General features: G+C 43.4%; 1 pseudogene; it reads left to right on the top strand.

Moving 5' to 3' along the window:
• Positions 1–16,184: 16,184 nt before the first annotated feature.
• Positions 16,185–16,608, top strand: LOC112430281 (Ig lambda chain C region pseudogene; annotated as a pseudogene).
• The last annotated feature ends 3,608 nt before the right edge of the window (positions 16,609–20,216 follow it).

Genomic DNA, 20,216 nt, shown 5'->3' with positions numbered 1-20,216 from the left:
AACCATGGCCTGCAATGACTTTGCCAAATTCTTCACAGAAAAAATCCAAAAAATTAGACAAGCAATTGGTACATCAACAGCAGATCCAGGATGTCCACCAAAAAACTGTTTAAACACCATGAAACAGTTTCAACCTATTAACAGCAAAGACCTGGAGGACATCTTAGGTCAACTGAACTCCTCCTCCTGCTGTTTAGATGTCCTGCCAACAAGTTTTTTCAAAAAGGTCTCAAAGACTTTAGAGTCAGACCTGTTACAGATCGTCAATTTTTCTTTATTATCAGGTGTGTTTCCAGAACCACTAAAAACTGCTGTAATCAAACCTATACTGAAAAAGGACAATCTTGACAAGACACAAATGAACAACTACAGGCCGATCTCAAATCTCCCGTTTTTAAGTAAGATCATTGAAAAAGCAGTTTCTCAACAGCTCAGTTACTTCTTAAAACAGAATAATTGCTACGATGCCTTCCAGTCAGGTTTTAGACAGAACCACAGCACTGAAACCGCTCTGACCAAAGTGTTTAATGACATATGTCTGAATACAGACAGTGGAAAAATGTCAGTCCTAGTTTTACTGGATCTCAGTGCAGCATTTGATACAGTTGACCACAACATATTACTCAAACGACTGGAGAACTGGGCAGGTCTTTCAGGAACTGTACTAAACTGGTTCAAAACATACTTAGAAAACAGGAAATACTTTGTATCAATAGGTAACTTCACATCTGAGCAGACAAGTATCACATGTGGAGTTCCCCAAGGTTCCATCTTGGGACCCCTTCTGTTTAACATCTACATGCTCCCACTGGCACAGATTATAAACAACAACAAAATAAACTATCACAGCTATGCAGATGACACACAAATATATATCACAATGTCACCAGGAGACCGAGGCCCTGTACAGGCTCTTGGTAAATGCATTGAGGAAATCAATGACTGGTTGTGCCACAATTTTCTCCAGCTAAACAAAAACAAAACTGAGGTAATAGTCTTTGGCGCCAAAGAAAAACGATTACAGGTCACCAGAGAACTTCAATCTATACATCTAAAAACCACAAACCAGGCGAGAAATTTGGGTGTAGTGATGGATGCAGACCTAAACTTAGAAAAACACATTAAGACAATAACAAAGTCAGCTTACTATCACCTCAAGAATATTTCAAGGATAAAAGATCTGATGTCTCAACAGGACCTGGAAAAACTAGTCCATGCATTCATCTTTAGTAGGCTTGATTACTGTAACAGCATCTTTACAGGTCTACCTAAAAAATCAGTCAGACAACTACAGCTCATTCAGAACTCTGCTGCTCGAGTCCTCACTAAGACCAAAAAAGTGGACCACATCAGTCCAGCTCTGAGGTCCTTACACTGGCTGCCTGTCCGTCAGAGGATAGACTTTAAAGTTCTGATGCTGGCCTATAAAGCTCTGAATGGTTTAGGACCAAAATACATCAATGACCTCCTGACCCAGTATGAACCATCCAGATCCCTCAGGTCATCTGGATCCGGTCTTTTATCAGTTCCCAGAGTCAGAACCAGACACGGAGAAGCTGCATTCAGCTTTTATGCTCCTTATATCTGGAACAAACTCCCAGAAAGCCTCAGATCAGCTGAAACACTCAGTTTATTTAAATCCAGGTTGAAGACTCACCTATTCTCAGCTGCATTTGAATAAAGCACCAAATCCACACTTTAAGCTTAAATTTCAAAACTTACATTTAACTACTGATTTTATCTACTGTTCTGATTTTATCTGTTTTGATTTTATATACTGTTGTTTGTTTGTTTGTTTGTTTGTTTGTTTATTAATTAGTTAGTTAGTTTATTTGCTTGTTTTAATCAATTTTAAATCATGCTTTTTATTTGTTCTTGTTTCTAATGTCTCTGTAAAGCACTTTGAATCACCTTGTTGTTGAATTGTGCTATACAAATAAACTTGCCTTGCCTTGCCTTGCCTTGCCTTAATTGTAGATTATAAAAAAAATGCTGAAGTGAAGCAAAGTAATTATTAAAAACAACAAAAACAAAGTAAATATGTGGTTTCATGCATTTTTCTGAATTCTGAAGAAAGTTTAAACTCAAAGGTAGAATTGTGTGAACTTGGAAGCCTAAAGAAAACATGACATGAGACTCATTCTGACGTCAACAGAGTGACAGGAATCCTTGTTGACGGCTGCTTGGCTTGAAATGCTACTGATTTAGCATCAGTGTGTGAGCTAATGATAGTGAAGCTGTTTATGAAATGTGTGCCTGAGTTCTTCTGTGGCTGATCTAAATGAACAGAAGGTGTCCTCTTTGCAGAAGGCAGATGAGTTCACACTAATGCACTAAGTGACTTTATTCATCCTGAACTCTGCTCTGATTGGCTGAAAGCTGCTAACATGCAGGCTAAAGGCCTCACTTTCAAATGTTTGTTGTCTGAACATGAAGACGAGAAAAAACTGAAAAACTCTGGTCTCATAAGAGCTGAATGTAAAACTGGATATATTTGACTTTAAACTGATTCGATTTTTGGTTTGAAATTATTTATTTTTCCATTGAAAGTTGGATTTATTTATTAAAAGGACACCTGGAGAACCACGCTGACACTGAACTGACTGAGAGCAGTGTTTGTTTTCTTAAAAAGAATCACTTTAATAATCTTTAGAAATCGTTGAGCTTCAGGGTGACTGAGTGTTGAGATTTGTTTCTTTTATTTAAAGACAGTGTGTCTGTGATCCATTATGAAGCTGAGGTCAAAGTTCATGATCAAGCATCTTCTAACTACTCAAAGATTCACAGCAACAACTGTGTTAGTTCGAGATTTCCTGAGTTTTGAGTGGGTAGAAAGAAGTTTCCACCATAATGATCATTTAATAGTGAACTTTAGATTTCTGAGTGATATGATGAAAAATTCAGTCCCTTCATGAAATTGTGTTTGTGCTCATTGAACTGTGTCAGTCTCTGCTGCAGCTGGAAGTTACTGCAGTTTCTGTTCAGTCTGACTGAGGGAGGTTTTTGTACGACTGTTTTTCACTGTGTGAAGAGCTCCCAAGAGCTGACATTAAATTCTCCTTTACAGTAATAAACTGCTGCATCTTCAGCCTGGACTCCACTGATGGTCAGAGTGAAGTCTTTGTTTGACCCACTGCCTGTAAAACGAGCTGGAATCCCTGATGCTCGAGTGCTAGCATAGTAAATGAGCAGTTTCGGAACTCCTCCATCTTTCTGTTGGTACCAGGCTAAAGAGTGGGAGTGGGAACTGCTGTAAAAATAAACATCCTGACTGGTCGTACACTTGATGCTCACAGATCCTCCCACAGCAGAGCTCACTGCTCCAGGCTGAGTCACTGTGATCTGTCCTCTGGACTCTGAGGACACAGAGACAAAAACATAAAGCAGCTTCATGGTTTTGTGGGCTTCATTTCAGAGGGACAGATGTTGATAGAGGAGAGGAGTTTGATTCTCTGGACTTTACCTGTGAAGCAGCAGCAGAGGAGAGTCCAGATGAGGACGCAGATCAAAGTCATGTTTTTGATGAGGAGGATTTCTGTGGCTTCTGTTGTGATGAAGGACAGCTGTCAGTCATCCAGTGTTCAACTCTCAGGACTATAAACTCTCCCAGAGCACTGGAGCATGGTGCTGCTGATGCAAAGTGCCTCTCTATGGAAATGAACTGACTGACTCCAGCACGACTCGTTTAAAAAGAGTTTTTCACAGCATATTTGGAATGTGACTCAACTGAACACTGTAGATTCATAGACATGTAACAAATAAAGAAAAACTCAACCCCTACAATGAAGTGATGTGAAAGCTGTGTAAATTTGAGCAGATGTGTTAGAGCTCACGTTTATCCTCCAGTATCATCACCATTATTGACACCGAATGTGGGGACATAATCAAAATGCTGGAGGACCGGATGTGCTGTCTACACCGACTTACTCTCACCCCTTACTCATGCCTGTTTCTTGTCATGTGCTTCTATGGTGTATTAAGATTCATGTGCTTTTGTGCTGAGGTGGTTTTTTTTCTGTCCTCAAACTGTTCACCCATCAGGAGCTCAGTCTGGGTGGAGCTTTTTTCTCCTTCTCTCGCCTCATGTTATGTATCCGTTCATTAAGTCTGATGTCGTTAGCCATGTCTGGGCCCAAACTCCGCTGCAGGTCCTTAAGTCAAATCAAATCAAATCAAATCAAATCACTTTTATTGTCTCATCACATGTGCAGGTACATTGGTACAGCACATGTGAGTGAAATTCTTGTGTGCGAGCTTCACAAGCACCAGAGTTGTGCAAAATACAATAATGTAAACAAGCAAAATACAAGAATGGCTACATCTGAAACTAATAAATATATGTACAATATATAATAGTATATGCATTTCTGGATGTGTATACTAAATATTTCTGTGTGTGTGTGTGTGTGTGTACACATATTTTACAAATTAAATAGAGTAAACAATAAATAAAATATATGAAAATATACAGAGTGAGACATGTGCAAAACAGTGGCGTTACTGTACAGTATGGAGTGCATAATGTTAAAGTTCCAGTAGTGAAGCTGAGGTTTCTATGACGTGTTCAGCAGTCTGATGGCCTGATGGAAAAAGCTGTCTCTCAGTCTGCTGGTACGGGACCGGATGCTGCAGAACCTCCTTCCTGATGGAAGCAGTCTGAACAGTTTATGGCTGGGGTGACTGGAGTCCTTGATGATCCTCCCCGCTTTCCTCAGGCACCGCTTCCTGTAGATGTCTTGGAGGGAGGGAAGCTCACCTCCAATTATCCGTTCAGAGCACCGCACTACTCGCTGGAGAGCTTTGCAGTTGTAGGCGGTGCTGTTGCCATACCAGGTGGTGATGCATCCAGTGAGGATGCTCTCAATGGCACAGTGATAGAAGGTCCTGAGGATGCGGGGGCTCATGCCGAATCTTTTCAGTCTCCTGAGAAAGAAGAGGCGCTGCTGTGCCTTCTTCACTGTTTTGTTTGTGTGTACTGACCACGTAAGATCCTCAGCCAGATGTACACCAAGGAACCGGAAGCTGCTCACTCTCTCCACAGCAGCGCCGTTGATGGTGATGGGGGTGTGTACTTCTCTGCACCTCCGGAAGTCCACTATCAACTCCTTTGTCTTTGCGGGTTTTTGATTTGGGAAGGATTTAACTGTTCTGGATGGGACGACACTGTCCACTTTTAAATCACGTCTTAAAACCCACTTTTATTCCTTGGCTTTTAACCTCAGTGAGACTTAGTTTCTTTTTTAATGCAGTAGTTATTTAATTAATGATTTCACTCTTCTTTTATTTGTTTTTTATTTATATCTCATGTAATTTTATTTTACAGTTCCAATGTACAGCACTTTGTGTCAGCTGTGGTTGTTTTAAAGTGCTTTATAAATAAAGTTGATGATGATGATGATGATGATGACATCTTCGACGCATTTCCTGATAAATCCGCAGACTGAGTCTGTGTACTCGTCAATGTCCCTAGCAGCCACGTGAAACATTTTCCCAGTCCGCGTGATCAAAACAAAAATGATCACTGCAGTATTACTGAGAGTTAAAAAACTTTATAAATTCTTTCATCTTTAATAAAATGATCAGTGTGGCTGCTCTACCAGATATAACAATTAAGTTTAACATCCGGGCATCCATGAAAACAGAATTTATATTTAGACTTCTATCTAAATATATTACACCATGTTCTGACTGAGAGATTTATGAAACAAATTAAAATGTACAGCTCTGCTATCACTTCCAACATAAACGAAGACAGGAAAGAAAACAGCAGTGATATTTGTAGGGTTACTGAAGTTGGACTACCTGGTATATAATGATGTGCTACGTGATCACTAGCCCGACAAAGCTATGTTAGCATAACATAAACAGTAAAGCTGGAGGACGAACGCTAACGGAGGACTTTTTTCCACTGGATAAAAGTTAATGTGAGGGTTCCCAATGGTTAGGGGCAAATGCAATCGCATGGCAGGATGCTGTAAAAGGACTAAACGTCAGTCCAGTGTTGCCAACTTAGCGACTTTGTAGCTATTTTTAGCAAGTTTTCAGACCCCCTTAGCGACTTTTTTTCTAAAAAGCGACTAGCGACAAATCTGGCGACTTTTTCTGGTGTTAGGGAAAAATATAACTCGACCCCTACAGTGAGGGGATGTGAACGCTGTATGAATTTGAACAGATGTGTTAGAGCTCACCTTTATCCTCCTGTATCATCACCATCATTGACACTGAATGAGGCGACATAATCATAATTATAAGACTTTAGAACAAACAGGAGAATCAGTGCCAAAGAGCACCGAAGGTTTTATAATCAATGTTGACTCAACAATGTAAACAAACACTTGTTCAGTTTTTGCTCCTTTGTTGTGAGTTACTTACCTCACTTTGTCACTGCAGAATGATGTCATGGACATTTCATTAACAGTCCACAGACACGATGAGATGTAGCCAACACCTTTTAATTCCCAAGCAGGTGAGAGAGAGGACATTCAGTGGGGCACTGAAACGCAGTCTCTAAGGCTACGTCCACACTAATGTGTTTTCATTGGAAAACACATCATTTTCTCTCTGTTTTGGCGTCCCGTCTACACTGAGACAGCGTTTTCACTCAAGGAAAATGCTGTGCTCTCGAAAATGCATACATTTGAAAATGGTGCATTCGCGTCGCAGTGTGGACAGCGAAAACAGAGACTTTCTAAAACGATGACGCATGTTAGTCATGTGATGCAGTCATTTGACCAATTAAACTAAGATAGCGGAGGACATTATACAGCAGTTGTTTTGTTTGCTCTATTAAGACTAATATCAGTCTGTACATGCTCCAGATAGCTTTTCTTCAAATTCTTTAACTCTTACTCGCTTTTGCAACTTTGTACTTTTGTGTTACTCGCAGCAACAACTCCACCTCATTGTTAGTCCATTTAAAAAACTCGGTGCTTTTCCTCAACATTTTAGAATAGAATAGAATTCAACTTTATTGTCATTGCACATGCACAGGTACAGGGCAACGAAATGCAGTTTGCATCCATCCAGAAGTGCTTTAGTGATATAGATATATTACAATATATATTAGCAATAATATAGATATGTGAGTATATTACAGAAATGGGTCTATTATGGTATGTTATAATGTACACGGTATGAAGTATGTTGTGAATATTCTATAACTATAAGTATGTACAGGCTGTAGTGAGTACAAGCTATGTACAGGATATGAACAGGATATAAATATGAAAAACTATACAGAATATGAAATAAATAACTTTACAGAAATCTGAGATATACAGCTATACAGAAATGGGAACTATGCAAGTTGTAAACAGTTGTAGGGTTAAACATTATCGTATGTACAGAATGATTATTTACACAGAGCTATACAGTAGTGCAGTTAAGATAAGTGAGATATGTGGATAATTTCTACAGAGGCTATGTAAAGTGCTAGTGGTTGTGAGTGGTGGTTCAGTCCATGTTATTATTGTGTTTGAGGGTACAGTTGTCCATTGTGGGTGTGTGTATGTTCAGTCCATGTGTTAACATGGGTCAGATGTCAGGAGGCAGAGTTCAGGAGTCTGACAGCTATGGGGAAGAAGCTGTTCCGGTACCTGGTGGTCTTAGTCCGGAGGCTCCTGTAGCGCCTCCCAGAGGGCAGGAGGGTGAGGAGTCCATGTGATGGGTGGCTGGGGTCTCTGATGATTTTCCCAGCCCTTTTCAGACACCGCTTCCTGTAGATGTCTTTTATGGCAGGAAGTGGTGCTCCGGCGATGCGCTGGGCAGTTTTCACGACCCTCTGCAACGCCTTCCGGTCCGAGGCAGAGCAGTTCCCGTACCAGACTGTTATACAGTTGGTCAGGATGCTCTCGATGGTGCAGCGATAGAAGTTCACCAGGATGTCTGAGGACAGGTGGTTCTTCCTCAGAGTCCTCAAGAAGAAGAGGCGCTGGTGAGCCTTCTTGACCAGCTTGGAGCAGTTGGTCGTCCAGGTGAGATCCTCGGAGATGTGGACTCCCAGGAACTTGAAGCTGCTCACACGCTCCACAGCCGTCCCCTTAATGTGGATGGGTGGATGTGGGTCAGCATTCCTCCTGTAGTCCACGATGAGCTCCTTGGTCTTCTCGGTGTTAAGCAGCAGGTTGTTTCTGTCGCACCACTCAGCCAGACGATCCACCTCCTCCCTGTAGGTGGCCTCATCGTTGTCATTGATGAGGCCAATCACCGTGGTGTCATCTGCAAACTTAATGATGGTGTTGGAACCATCAGCAGGTCTGCAGTCGTGGGTGAAGAGGGAGTAGAGGAAAGGGCTCATCACACAGCCTTGTGGTACACCGGTGTTCATTGTGATGGTAGATGAGCAGCGGTTATCCAGCCGGATATGTTGGGGGCGGTTGGTCAGGAAGTCCAGTAACCATTTGCAGATGAGGGAACTGATGCCCAGGTCTGTCAGTTTCCTGATGAGTTGTGAGGGGTGGATTGTATTGAACGCTGAACTGAAGTCTATAAACAGCATTCTGGCGTAGGTGTTGTTGTTGTCCAGGTGTGAGAGGACAGAGTGCAGTGCGATGGAGACTGCATCCTCTGTGCTCCTGTTCTGGCGGTATGCAGATTGGTGGGGGTCCAGGGTGGGGGGGAGACAGGATTTGAAGTGTGCTAGGACCAGCTGCTCTAAGCACTTAGTGATGATGGGGGTGAGTGCTACTGGGCGGTAGTCATTGAGGCAAGATGGGTTGGAGTTTTTGGGTATCGGGACGGTGGAGGTGGATTTGAAGCAGGCCGGTACCACAGCGTGGGCCAAGGACAGATTGAATATGTCTGTGAGCACTTCTGCAAGCTCCCCAGAACACGCTCTGAGAACACGCCTGGGGATGCCATCAGGGCCTGCAGCCTTGTGGACATTGATCCTGCTCAGCACCGCTCCTACATCGGTGGGGGAGAGAGTCAGAGGTTGGTGGTCTGGCGTCACGTCTGCTTTGGTTGTGGTTGTGGGGTTCCCTCGCTCAAAACGAGCATAAAAGTTGTTGAGCTCGTTGAGGAAGGAGACATCAGAGGATGCGGGGGAGGGTTTGGTGGTCCTGTAGTCTGTGATGGTCTGGAGTCCTTGCCACATGCGTCGGGGGTTGGAGTTGGAGAAGTGTTCTTCTACCTTCTTTTTGTAATGGTGTTTGGCTTTTTTGATGCCCTTCTTTAGATTAGCCCTGGCTGTACTGTAGGCGTGTGCATCTCCTGGCGATGTTGCGGGCCTTCAGAAGGAGACGAACATCCCGGTTCATCCAAGGCTTCTGGTTGGGTTACATCTCCGAAACCACAGACAGTGTCACCACCCAGAAACGGATCACCAGTACAGATGAGGCATACTGGTCCAGGTCTGTGTGGGTGAACATATTCCAGTCTGTGTTTTTAAATCTGTCCTGGAGCACTGCGTCTGTCCCCTCTGGCCACACTTTAATTGTCCTCACAGCAGGTTTCACATGTTGGATGAGTGGTGAATACCGATGTGTGAGGAACAGGGAGAGCTGGTCCGATTGTCCAATGTGGGGGAGGGGTGTGGCTTTGTAGGCTCCAGCCAGGTTGGAATACACATGGTCTAAAGTCTTGTCTCCTCTGGTGTGGCGGGAGACATGTTGGTGGAATCTGGGGAGGACTGTCTTTAAGTTGGTGTGGTTGAAGTCGCCAGCAACAATAAAAGCAGCCTCGGGGTGTTTATTCTGGTGTTTGTTAATGGCTGCAGAAAGTTCTTTCATGGCCAACCTAGCATTAGCATCGGCGGGGATATACACTGCAGTGAGTATGATCGAAGTGAGTTCTCTGGGGAGATAATAAGGTCTGCATTTGACCATTAAAACTCCGCATTAGGTGAGCAGTGACTCTCAGTAGTAGTGGAGTTCATGCACCATGCATAGTTAATATAAATGCACAAACCTCCACCTCTGGTCTTGCCGGAATCATCTGCTAGCCTGTCGGCTCGGTGTGTGTGGCGTCCTGCTAACTCGATAGCATTGTCCGAGCAGCTGTTGTTCAACCATGTTTCGGTGAAAAACATGACATTTGAGTCCATAATCCGTCTGTTGTTAGTGATGGAGAGCCGTATCTCATCCATTTTGTTTGCCAGAGAATGGACATTGGCGAGGAAAATACTGGGTAAAGGCAGTCGGTGTGGTGTTAGCTTTAGCTTAGCCCGTAGCCCTCCGCGCCTACCTCGCCTTTGTTTACGATCTCGGCGCCGTCTGCGTGCACTTCCTCCCGGCCGGGGAGAGTGGGCAGCCTCCGGTGTTCTGGAGATCTCTGGGATTAGTCGGAGATCGGCGATAAAACTGTTGGAGTTATGAGTCCAGATGTCCATAAGCTCTTGTCTGCTGTAGGTCAGCAACGCACAGCAATTCTGGACGAATAATCCGGTTAAAAGTAGATAAAAAAAACCGCTAAATAGCAGATTCTGGAGAGACACTGAGCCTCGCGTTGTTCACGCGCCGCCATCTTGGAAAAAGTCTTTTTTTTTTTGCCGCAATGTTTAAAGAGCTGGAAAGTAAATACGTGGCAGGCAGAAATGAAGCAGGTCCAATCTTCTTGTGTTTCACACATGCACAGTACTGAAATGAAAACATTTTCAGCCGTTTCAATGTGGACCCGCAACTCTGTGAAAACGACTGAAAACCCTAGTGTGGACGTGGAGTGTTTTCAGATGAAAACGCCGTTTTCAAATCTATCTGGACTAGTGTGGACGTAGCCTGAAGATGAATGGCACAGCCCTCTTTAAATACAGTCAAACAGTTGTTGTTCTCACCCTTGTCCCATCCGAGAGGGAGAGAGAGTTTACAACCTTGTCTCCTCTTCCAGTGTCACATAGAGACTGCTCCTTGCCTCTTCACCCCATCCTCAAAGACCTGATTAACAAAAGACTTCACCACCTGTTGAATTCTCCCCCTCTGGGTGTCACCAACTTTCTCACGATGCCTGACTTTGTGCAACAGAGTTAAAGCTGAATGCTTCCCCACATGTGAACCTTGAAGTGACCCAAAAGTGATATTACTAAAACATGTGACAAATTCATAAAATAAAAGAAATTTCCAGCACATTCCCACTCTTTGGATTACTCTGCTAATCACATCAATAACAGACATTTCTTTTCTGACATCAACACCATTGTACACTCAAAGAGGTTTCACTATGTGCATCCTCACTTCACTATTCTCCTCTCCACCCTTTTGTTCATCTCCAATCGTCCTCATAGCCTAAACTTCTATATGCAAAAGATAACAAGAATGATTAAAAGAAAAAGCTTCCCAAAAATGTCAAATTACACATGGACACATGATGTTCATTCAATAGAAACTGTGGTTAAGATAACTGGCGTACTAGAAAAGCAGTGGTAGTTCTGACCGCTGGTATACCACAACTTTATGCTTTCAACAGCTATCGTTAAGCGACCTAGCTTGTATGAAGCTTATCTGATATTTATATAGTGATCCTCCAGCTTCCAATTGTATTGCCTTCCATGTGACCAATGACCATTCACACAGCAGTCGCTTTCTAAAACGTCAGATATGTCTCGGATTCAGTACCGCAGACAAAAGTGAACTAGGTCGGATTTGGAAAATATTGGATTTGTGCTGTTCTGTCATACCATGATCGGATATGAGTCGCTTAGGGTCAAAATAGTTGGATTTGATGCACTTTCGCCTGCAGTGTGAACGTAGCCTTAGTCTTGCTGTTCAGTGCTGGCTCAGTACCGTTGTATGTTTGTGTCCTTTGTCAATATATATGCATCTTTGTATGGAGTGGATCAGCCAGTTTATCAGAGCATCAAACACAAATATATCTGATTTTTCTATATTTATGAATATAGTCTCTAAAAATGTAGAAAATCAGCAAAGTCTTAATTTACACTGATGCATTTTAATTAACATTTACATTTCTGTAAATTGGATCCACTGTGTTATTCTCAGAGTTTGATATCAGAAAAAGTCCCAAGAAATCAAAGTCAAAAGTTTTACATTCCAAATAAATTATTCATTATTTAAATGTGATGCACTGTAATATTTTCAGTTTTCACATGAGCTGACAAAATGATGCAAACAGTGAATAATTTTGTTGAGTTTGTTTGTTTCAGAGTCAGAGAGCCGCGTCTCTCTACAGTCAGAGGTTTTTGTACGGCGCCTCAATGAGTTTGTATCACTGTGGTACACGTTCAGTAGAGGAACCAGACTGGAGGTTAACTGTAAGTACATTTCACTCATTTATGAAGCTCAAACTTGTATCATTAAGGTGGATTTCATTTCCTTCTACATAAATACTTCATGTTTCTCATGAATATAAAATCTAATATCAGTGTAAATTTTGAATTCAGACTAAAATCGTCTTGTGCATTTATTTTTACTGGAAATTAAACTTTTAAAAGTTTTTTTTTTCTTGAAGGAAAGTAGAAAAAGTTTATATATTTTACATTTCCATAAAAGTTTTGTCTTCAACCTTTTGCTGCAAAAAATGTGACATCCATCTTGATCCAAGATGGCGCCGAGTATGGCAGCCTCGTCGCGAGCTCCCCCAAGCAACAGCTTTTTTCTGTGTTTAATTTTACTTTTCCTTCATTTTTTCGCGAGTAGCACATGTCTCCTTGTGTACGACCGACAAACCTTACTGGACATAAAAGACGGTCTTTCTTATAACTTTCCGGAGTCCAAGTTTTGCAACACGGACGTTCCGTTTGCAGACCCCCCATTCATCTCACCTGAGACGCCTTTGTTCTCTGGCCCTGGAGGCCGCAAATGCCGACGCAGAGGGAGAAGATCTGGCGTTCTGGTTCGACTGAGACGGCGCACTAACAGACCACCGTTACCCAGTTTATTACTGGCTAATGTGCAGTCTCTGGAGAACAAGCTGTGCGAGCTTCGGGCACGGATCTCATTCCAGCGAGAGATGCGGGACTGCTGCGTGATCTGCCTCACAGAAACCTGGCTATCGGACAAGGTACCGGACTCCGCAATACAACTACCGGGGTTCTCCGTGCATCGCGTGGACAGGTCACAGGATCTTACTGGGAAAAGCAGAGGCGGTGGTGTGTGTTTCATGATCAACAACAGCTGGTGTGATTATGCGAACGTGCACCCGGTCAAATCCTTCTGCTCACCGGACCTGGAGTACCTGATGATTAAGTGCCGGCCATTCTGGCTACCGAGGGAATTTACAGCAGTGATTATTACGGCTGTTTACATTCCCCCACAAGCCGACACTGACCGTGCACTCAGGGAACTGTACAGCGCGATCAGCAGCGAGGAAACCGCACACCCAGAGGCAGCGTTTATCACAGCCGGAGACTTTAATAAGGGAAACCTGAAGAAAGTCTCACCCAAACTCCACCAACAAATCCATTTTAACACTCGTGGAGACCGGCTACTCGACCACTGCTACACCTCTTTCCGGGATGCGTACAAAGCCCTCCCCCGCGCCCCATTCGGCCAATCAGATCACCGCTCCATCCTGCTCCTGCCCGCCTACAGGCAGAAGCTGAAACAGGAAGCTCCAACCCGGAGGGCGGTGCACTGTTGGACGGACCAATCGGAGTCTGCGCTGCGGGACTGTTTTGATCACGCGGACTGGGAAATGTTTCACGTGGCTGCTAGGGACATTGATGAGTACACAGACTCAGTCTGCGGATTTATCAGGAAATGCGTGGAAGATGTCGTCCCATCCAGAACAGTTAAATCCTTCCCAAATCAAAAACCCTGGATTAACGGAGATGTTCGCGCGGCACGGAGCACCGCCTTTGCCTCCGCGAACACATCGGACTACAAACACGCACATTACCAACTCCGGAAGACGATCAAAGCAGCCAAACGTGAGTACAGGGACAGGGTGGAGCAACAGTTTGACAACCCTCGGAGTATGTGGCAGGGACTAAACACGATCACAGACTTTAGAGGGAAAACCAGCACACCGCAGACCACGGCCTCTCTGTGTGAGGATCTAAACGTATTCTACGCTAGATTCGACACAGCGAACACCATGAGACCGGACAGTGTGCGCACCGCGGATGACGTCAGTGCGCACACTGTGTCTGAGGAGGATGTGCGGAAGTGCTTCAGGAAGGTGAACGCACGCAAAGCTACTGGTCCGGACGGGATTCCCGGCCGCGTCCTCAAGTCATGCGCGGCTCAGCTGGCTGGAGTGTTCACGCATATCTTCAACCTTTCCCTCTCTCTGTCTGTAGTCCCAGCCTGCTTCAAAATGGCCACCATCGTCCCTGTACCCAAATCCTCCACCATCTCCTCATTGAACGACTGGCGACCTGTAGCCCTGACCCCCATCGTAAGCAAATGCTTCGAGAAGCTGGTCAGGGACTTCATCTGCTCTGCACTACCCGACTCACTGGACCCTCTACAGTTTGCATACCGCCACAACAGGTCCACTGATGATGCCATAGCCCTGACACTACACACTGCCCTGTCACACCTGGAGAAGAGAGACACGTATGTGAGAATGCTGTTTGTAGATTACAGCTCAGCATTCAATACCATCGTTCCCTCGAAGCTGGACAGGAAACTGCAGGATCTAGGACTGAGTAGCTCCCTCTGCAGCTGGATCCTTAGCTTCCTGTCTGACAGACGCCAGGTGGTCAGACTGGGCAGCATCACCTCATCCCCCATCACACTGAACACTGGTGCTCCACAGGGGTGTGTACTGAGCCCTCTCCTATACTCACTCTACACCTACGACTGCACAGCCACTAACAACTCCAACATCATTGTGAAGTTTGCGGACGACACTACAGTGGTGGGTCTTATCACCAACGGTGATGAGACGGCTTACAGGGAGGAGGTCAGCGCCCTGACCCGCTGGTGTCAAGACAACCATCTCACCCTCAACGTCGCAAAGACAAAGGAGTTGATAGCGGACTTCCGGAGGTGCAGAGAAGTACACACCCCCATCACCATCAACGGCGCTGCTGTGGAGAGAGTGAGCAGCTTCCAGTTCCTTGGAGTACATCTGGCTGAGGATCTTACGTGGTCAGTACACACAAACAAAACAGTGAAGAAGGCGCAGCAGCGCCTCTTCTTTCTCAGGAGACTGAAAAGATTCGGCATGAGCCCCCGCATCCTCAGGACCTTCTATCACTGTGCCATTGAGAGCATCCTCACTGGATGCATCACCACCTGGTATGGCAACAGCACCGCCTACAACTGCAAAGCTCTCCAGCGAGTAGTGCAGTGCTCTGAACGGATAATTGGAGGTGAGCTTCCCTCCCTCCAAGACATCTACAGGAAGCGGTGCCTGAGGAAAGCGGGGAGGATCATCAAGGACTCCAGTCACCCCAGCCATAAACTGTTCAGACTGCTTCCATCAGGAAGGAGGTTCTGCAGCATCCGGTCCCGTACCAGCAGACTGAGAGACAGCTTTTTCCATCAGGCCATCAGACTGCTGAACACGTCATAGACACCTCAGCTTCACTACTGGAACTTCAACATTATGCACTCCACACTGTATATAAATGCCACTTGTTTTGCACATATTCAACTCTGTATATTTTTATATATTTTATCTATTATTTTTTTACTATTTAATTTGTAAAAATGTGTACACACACACACACACACACACACACACACACACACACACACACACACACACACACACACACACGTAGAAAAATATTTAGTATACAAATCCAGAAATGCATATACTATTATATATTGTAAATATATTTATTAGTTTCAGATGTAGCCATTCTTGTATTTTGCACAACTCTGTTGCTTGTGAAGCTCGCACACAAGAATTTCACTCACATGTGCTGTACCAATGTACCTGCACATGTGATGTGACAATAAAAGTGATTTGATTTGATTTGATTTGATCTAAAATTAATAGTTCTTAAAGATTTAACATTATTAACGACACATTAACAGTTTGCTGTCTGAGGTTTGCTGAGTTTATGAATTTTAATGTGTGAGTAAGTACAGTTATCTTTATTGTTCCAAAATAGAGCAAAACAGGTCTATGCTTTTTTCTTTTTTACATAATAAATTGTTTATGACAAAATTCTCACATTTTAATATTTTGTTCTTTTTCTAATTATAAAACTAATAAATAATACAAACATAACACACATGAGTATATCAGAAGTCAAAGAAACACTTTAATATTTTTATCTTTGGTACTGAAACTCGTCTGTTGCCATGGTTCAGCAGTGAAGCCTGTCTGTTACCATGGTTACCAAGCTCAGAGAGGGAAGTGAAACATCTGGAGAGCAGTTTCACCCAAACTCCCAGTTTCTCTAACATCTCTCTCTCTCTCTCTGCAGTGGGTCGAGTCCCCCCCTCCCTGACAGTACTGGCCCCCTCCAGTGATGATGCGCTGAAACCAGAGAAGGCTACACTCATGTGTCTCACCAATAAAGGCTTCCCCTCAGACTGGAGGCTGTCCTGGAAGGTGGATGGAAGAAGCAGCAGTGGAGAGGAGAGCAGGAGCCCCGGGGCGCTGCAGAATGACGGCCACTACAGCTGGAGCAGCACCCTGAGGCTCCCTGCAGACCAGTGGGAGAAGGTGGGCTCTGTGACCTGTGAGGCCACCCAGGGCTCCCACACTCCACTCTCAGAGACTCTGATGACAGACCAGTGTTCCCAGTCCTGAGCTGACTCACTGGGACTCTGATACTGGCTTTAGTCTGCAGCTTCTCTCAGTCTGCTCCCTCTGTGTCTGTATTGCTTTGATAGTTTTCATGTTTTCATGCTTGTGGCACTGTTGATGGTTTTAATACTTCAAATAAAAACTGAGGTCTTCAAATAGTGGTTTTCATGTGTTTCCATTCAGCTGCTCTTCTGTCTGATAATCATCCTTCAGCTTCAGCAGTGATGCTTCCATACACTGAAAATCTCTGCTTCAGTAACTTTGACTGAGAGAATCACATGTGCTGTATCACATCAGACTGTAAACGTAAAAAAATGAAAACAACTAAAAAAAAGAAATGAAAAAGCAATAAGTTAAAAATAGAATCACAGCCAACAGCTGCTCCCTGTTATAAATAGTTTTAAGGTCTTTTGCAGCTGCATTATTTTCCATCATGTTGGATTTTGTGATGATCTTTGCTGTTGGGTGTAGAAGAAGTAGAAAACATGGTGACAGATTATTGTAACCTGCATGTGACCCATGATGAGACCCGTCCTGGTTTTCTTCAAAGTCAGAATTGATAAAATAACCCAAAGAAAAACTAAACTTTCTTTATCAACATAGGAGACACTAAAAATGTCTCTTTCAGAACATCAGTGCAGGTTAAAAAGTGTAAATGTCAGAATAATTTATGTCACAAAGATGAAGTTAAAGACTTGATGAACTAAACTTTAAATCTTCAGATCAAATCATGTGAAATATTTCTGTGACCAAGAATGTAGTTGAGCAATCTACATACATACATATATCAGTACTGCAGTTTACTAAAATATTCTCATTTAATAACTACTTCCCAGTTTGAATATTTACAGGAGAGTTTCTTCATCACAGATCTGACTCACAGTATCAACTGTTTTGTGTTTCACATGTTCTTCTGTGCGAGCTCGTCAGGATGGACACAAGTCTGATGTTTTGAGTCAAACCCACATTAACATTACTGTGTGTGTGTGTGTGTGTGTGTGTGTGTGTGTGTGTGTGTGTGTGTGTGTGTGTGTGTGTGTGTGTGTGTGTCCTCAGTGAACTGTATCAGTCTCTGCAGTATCTTCCAGCTGCAGCAGTCACTTCAGTTTCTGTTCAGTCTGACTGAGGGAGGTTTTTGTACGACTGTTTTTCACTGTGTGAACACACGCTGACTGCCAGGCCAGTGAAAACTCTGACAGTAATAAACTGCTGCATCTTCAGCCTGGACTCCACTGATGGTCAGAGTGAAGTCAGAGTTTGATCCACTGCCTGTAAAACGAGCTGGAATCCCTGATGCTCGACTGCTAGCACGATAAATGAGCAGTTTAGGAACTCCTCCATCTTTCTGTTGGTACCAGGCTAAACAGTTGGAGCTCCAAACATTCTGACTGGTCGTACACTTGATGCTCACAGTTCCTCCCACAGCAGAGCTCACTGCTCCAGGCTGAGTCACTGTATATTGCCCTCTGGACTCTGAGGACACAGAGACAAAAACATAAAGCAGCTTCATGGTTTTGTGGGCTTCATTTCAGAGGGACAGATGTTGATAGAGGAGAGGAGTTTGATTCTCTGGACTTTACCTGTGAAGCAGCAGCAGAGGAGAGTCCAGATGAGGACGCAGATCAAAGTCATGTTTTTGATGAGGAGGATTTCTGTGGCTTCTGTTGTGATGAAGGACAGCTGTCAGTCATCCAGTGTTCAACTCTCAGGACTATAAACTCTCCCAGAGCACTGGAGCATGGTGCTGCTGATGCAAAGTGCCTCTCTATGGAAATGACTGCAACAGGGAGTGGGATCGATCTGATGATGCTGTTGATGATGTTCACTGTAAATTATTTCAAAAAGAACATTTCTTCCTCCTTCTATGAAAAATTCAATTCTTTTTATCTTGATCTGGTGGTGAATCAACTGATTTTATCATTAGTTAGAAAGATATTTCAGATTTTGTATAATTATATTTTTGAGTGAATGTATGATTGTAACGTCGTGTCTTAGGTTACAATCATACATAGGTATGTTTTTAAATAGGACATTTTCTGCAATCCTTTTAAAAAAACATCTCAGCTGAAGGAGAAGACAAGAAAATATTTCAAGAGCAAACCTGAGCCCTACATTGTAATATAATACTAAGTGTTGACCAGTCTGGACTGTACAGGGTGCCAGTTCAAGCTCAGTGGGTGCGCAGACGACCACATGCCCCATGGGATTAGGGTATCGCTGTCATGGTACTGGGTCTGAGACCCAGTGTTTTGTGTATTTTAGTGCTATTTCGTTGTTTATTGTATTTTTTGGCCGTTTTCCCTGTTTTATTTTTGTTTTATTTTAATTTTGAGTCTTGTGTTCTTTGTTCGTTGTATTAGGTTCACTTCTCCTGTCCCGTCATTATGTTAATGTCAGTCAGCTGTTTCCCCATTTGTTCCCATGTCCCCATATCACCTCCTGTGTACAATACAATGCAATACAATTTTATTTATATAGCACATTTAAAAAAACACAGGTATGCCAAAGTGCTTCACAGAACGAGTTAGAGCAATAATAAATACAAAACACAAAACACAAAATACAAATAAAATATACTAACAGGCGGGTGACATAACTAACCAATAATACACCAGGCGTAGTAGGCACAACCTGAAAGGCTGAAGGTTAAAACATTATAAATAAAGCGAAAAAGATAACTTACAGTACACCAAAAATGCAGGTTCTAGGAGGCGGGGAAAGCAAGGCTAAACAAATAACTTTTTAATCGAGATTTAAAAGATTGAATTGAATCAGACGCCCGAATAGCTAGAGGGAGGTAATTCCAGAGGTAGGGTGTGACAGCAGCGAATGCGCGGTCACCTCTGGTCTTGAGCCGAGATCTAGGTCGCACCAGGAGCATTTGGCCTGCTGATCTAAGCGCTCTCCCAGGGGTATAAAAGCTGAGGAGATCCGTAAGATAGCTGGGCGCGGTGTTACTTATGATTTTAAAAGTGAGCAATAAGATTTTAAAATCAATACAAAATTTAATAGGGAGCCAGTGCAGGTCGGAAAAAACTGGAGTAATAGAGTCAAACCTGCCAGTTCCAGTTAAAAGACGCGCAGCCGCATTTTGAACGAGCCGCAGTTTGTGAACAAGGGCAGAATGGAGACCAGTGTAAAGGGAATTACAGTAATCTAATCTTGATGTAACAAAGGCATGGATAAGTTTCTCCAGGTCCTTACGTGGTAAGTAGGGCTTGGCCTTAGAGATTAGACGTAGTTGACTGAAACTCGATTTAACTACAGAGGACACGTGTTTGTCCAACTTGAAGGAACTGTCCAAGACAACACCCAGGTTCCTCACAGTGTCATAAAGGGAGTCAGCAAAGGGCCCAAAAATACCAATTAGTTCAGCCCGAGAGAAGGGAGTATCAAAGATTACAATTTCAGTCTTCTTATCATTTAGAATGAGGGAATTGCTCAGTTGCCAGATTTTAACTTCATTCATACAATCGGCGAAATGTTGCAACGACAACATGACATCCTCAGCTAGTTCAAAATAGATTTGAATGTCATCCGCATAAAAGTGGAAAGAAATATTGTATTTATCAAAGATTCGGCCCAAGGGTAACAAGTATAAAGAGAACAGC

This window comes from Maylandia zebra, linkage group LG22 (genome assembly GCF_041146795.1).
Source record: "Maylandia zebra isolate NMK-2024a linkage group LG22, Mzebra_GT3a, whole genome shotgun sequence".
Classification (NCBI taxonomy): domain Eukaryota; kingdom Metazoa; phylum Chordata; class Actinopteri; order Cichliformes; family Cichlidae; genus Maylandia; species Maylandia zebra.
The sequence above is the reverse complement of the archived record's forward strand: the minus strand, read 5'-3'. Positions and strand labels throughout refer to the sequence as shown.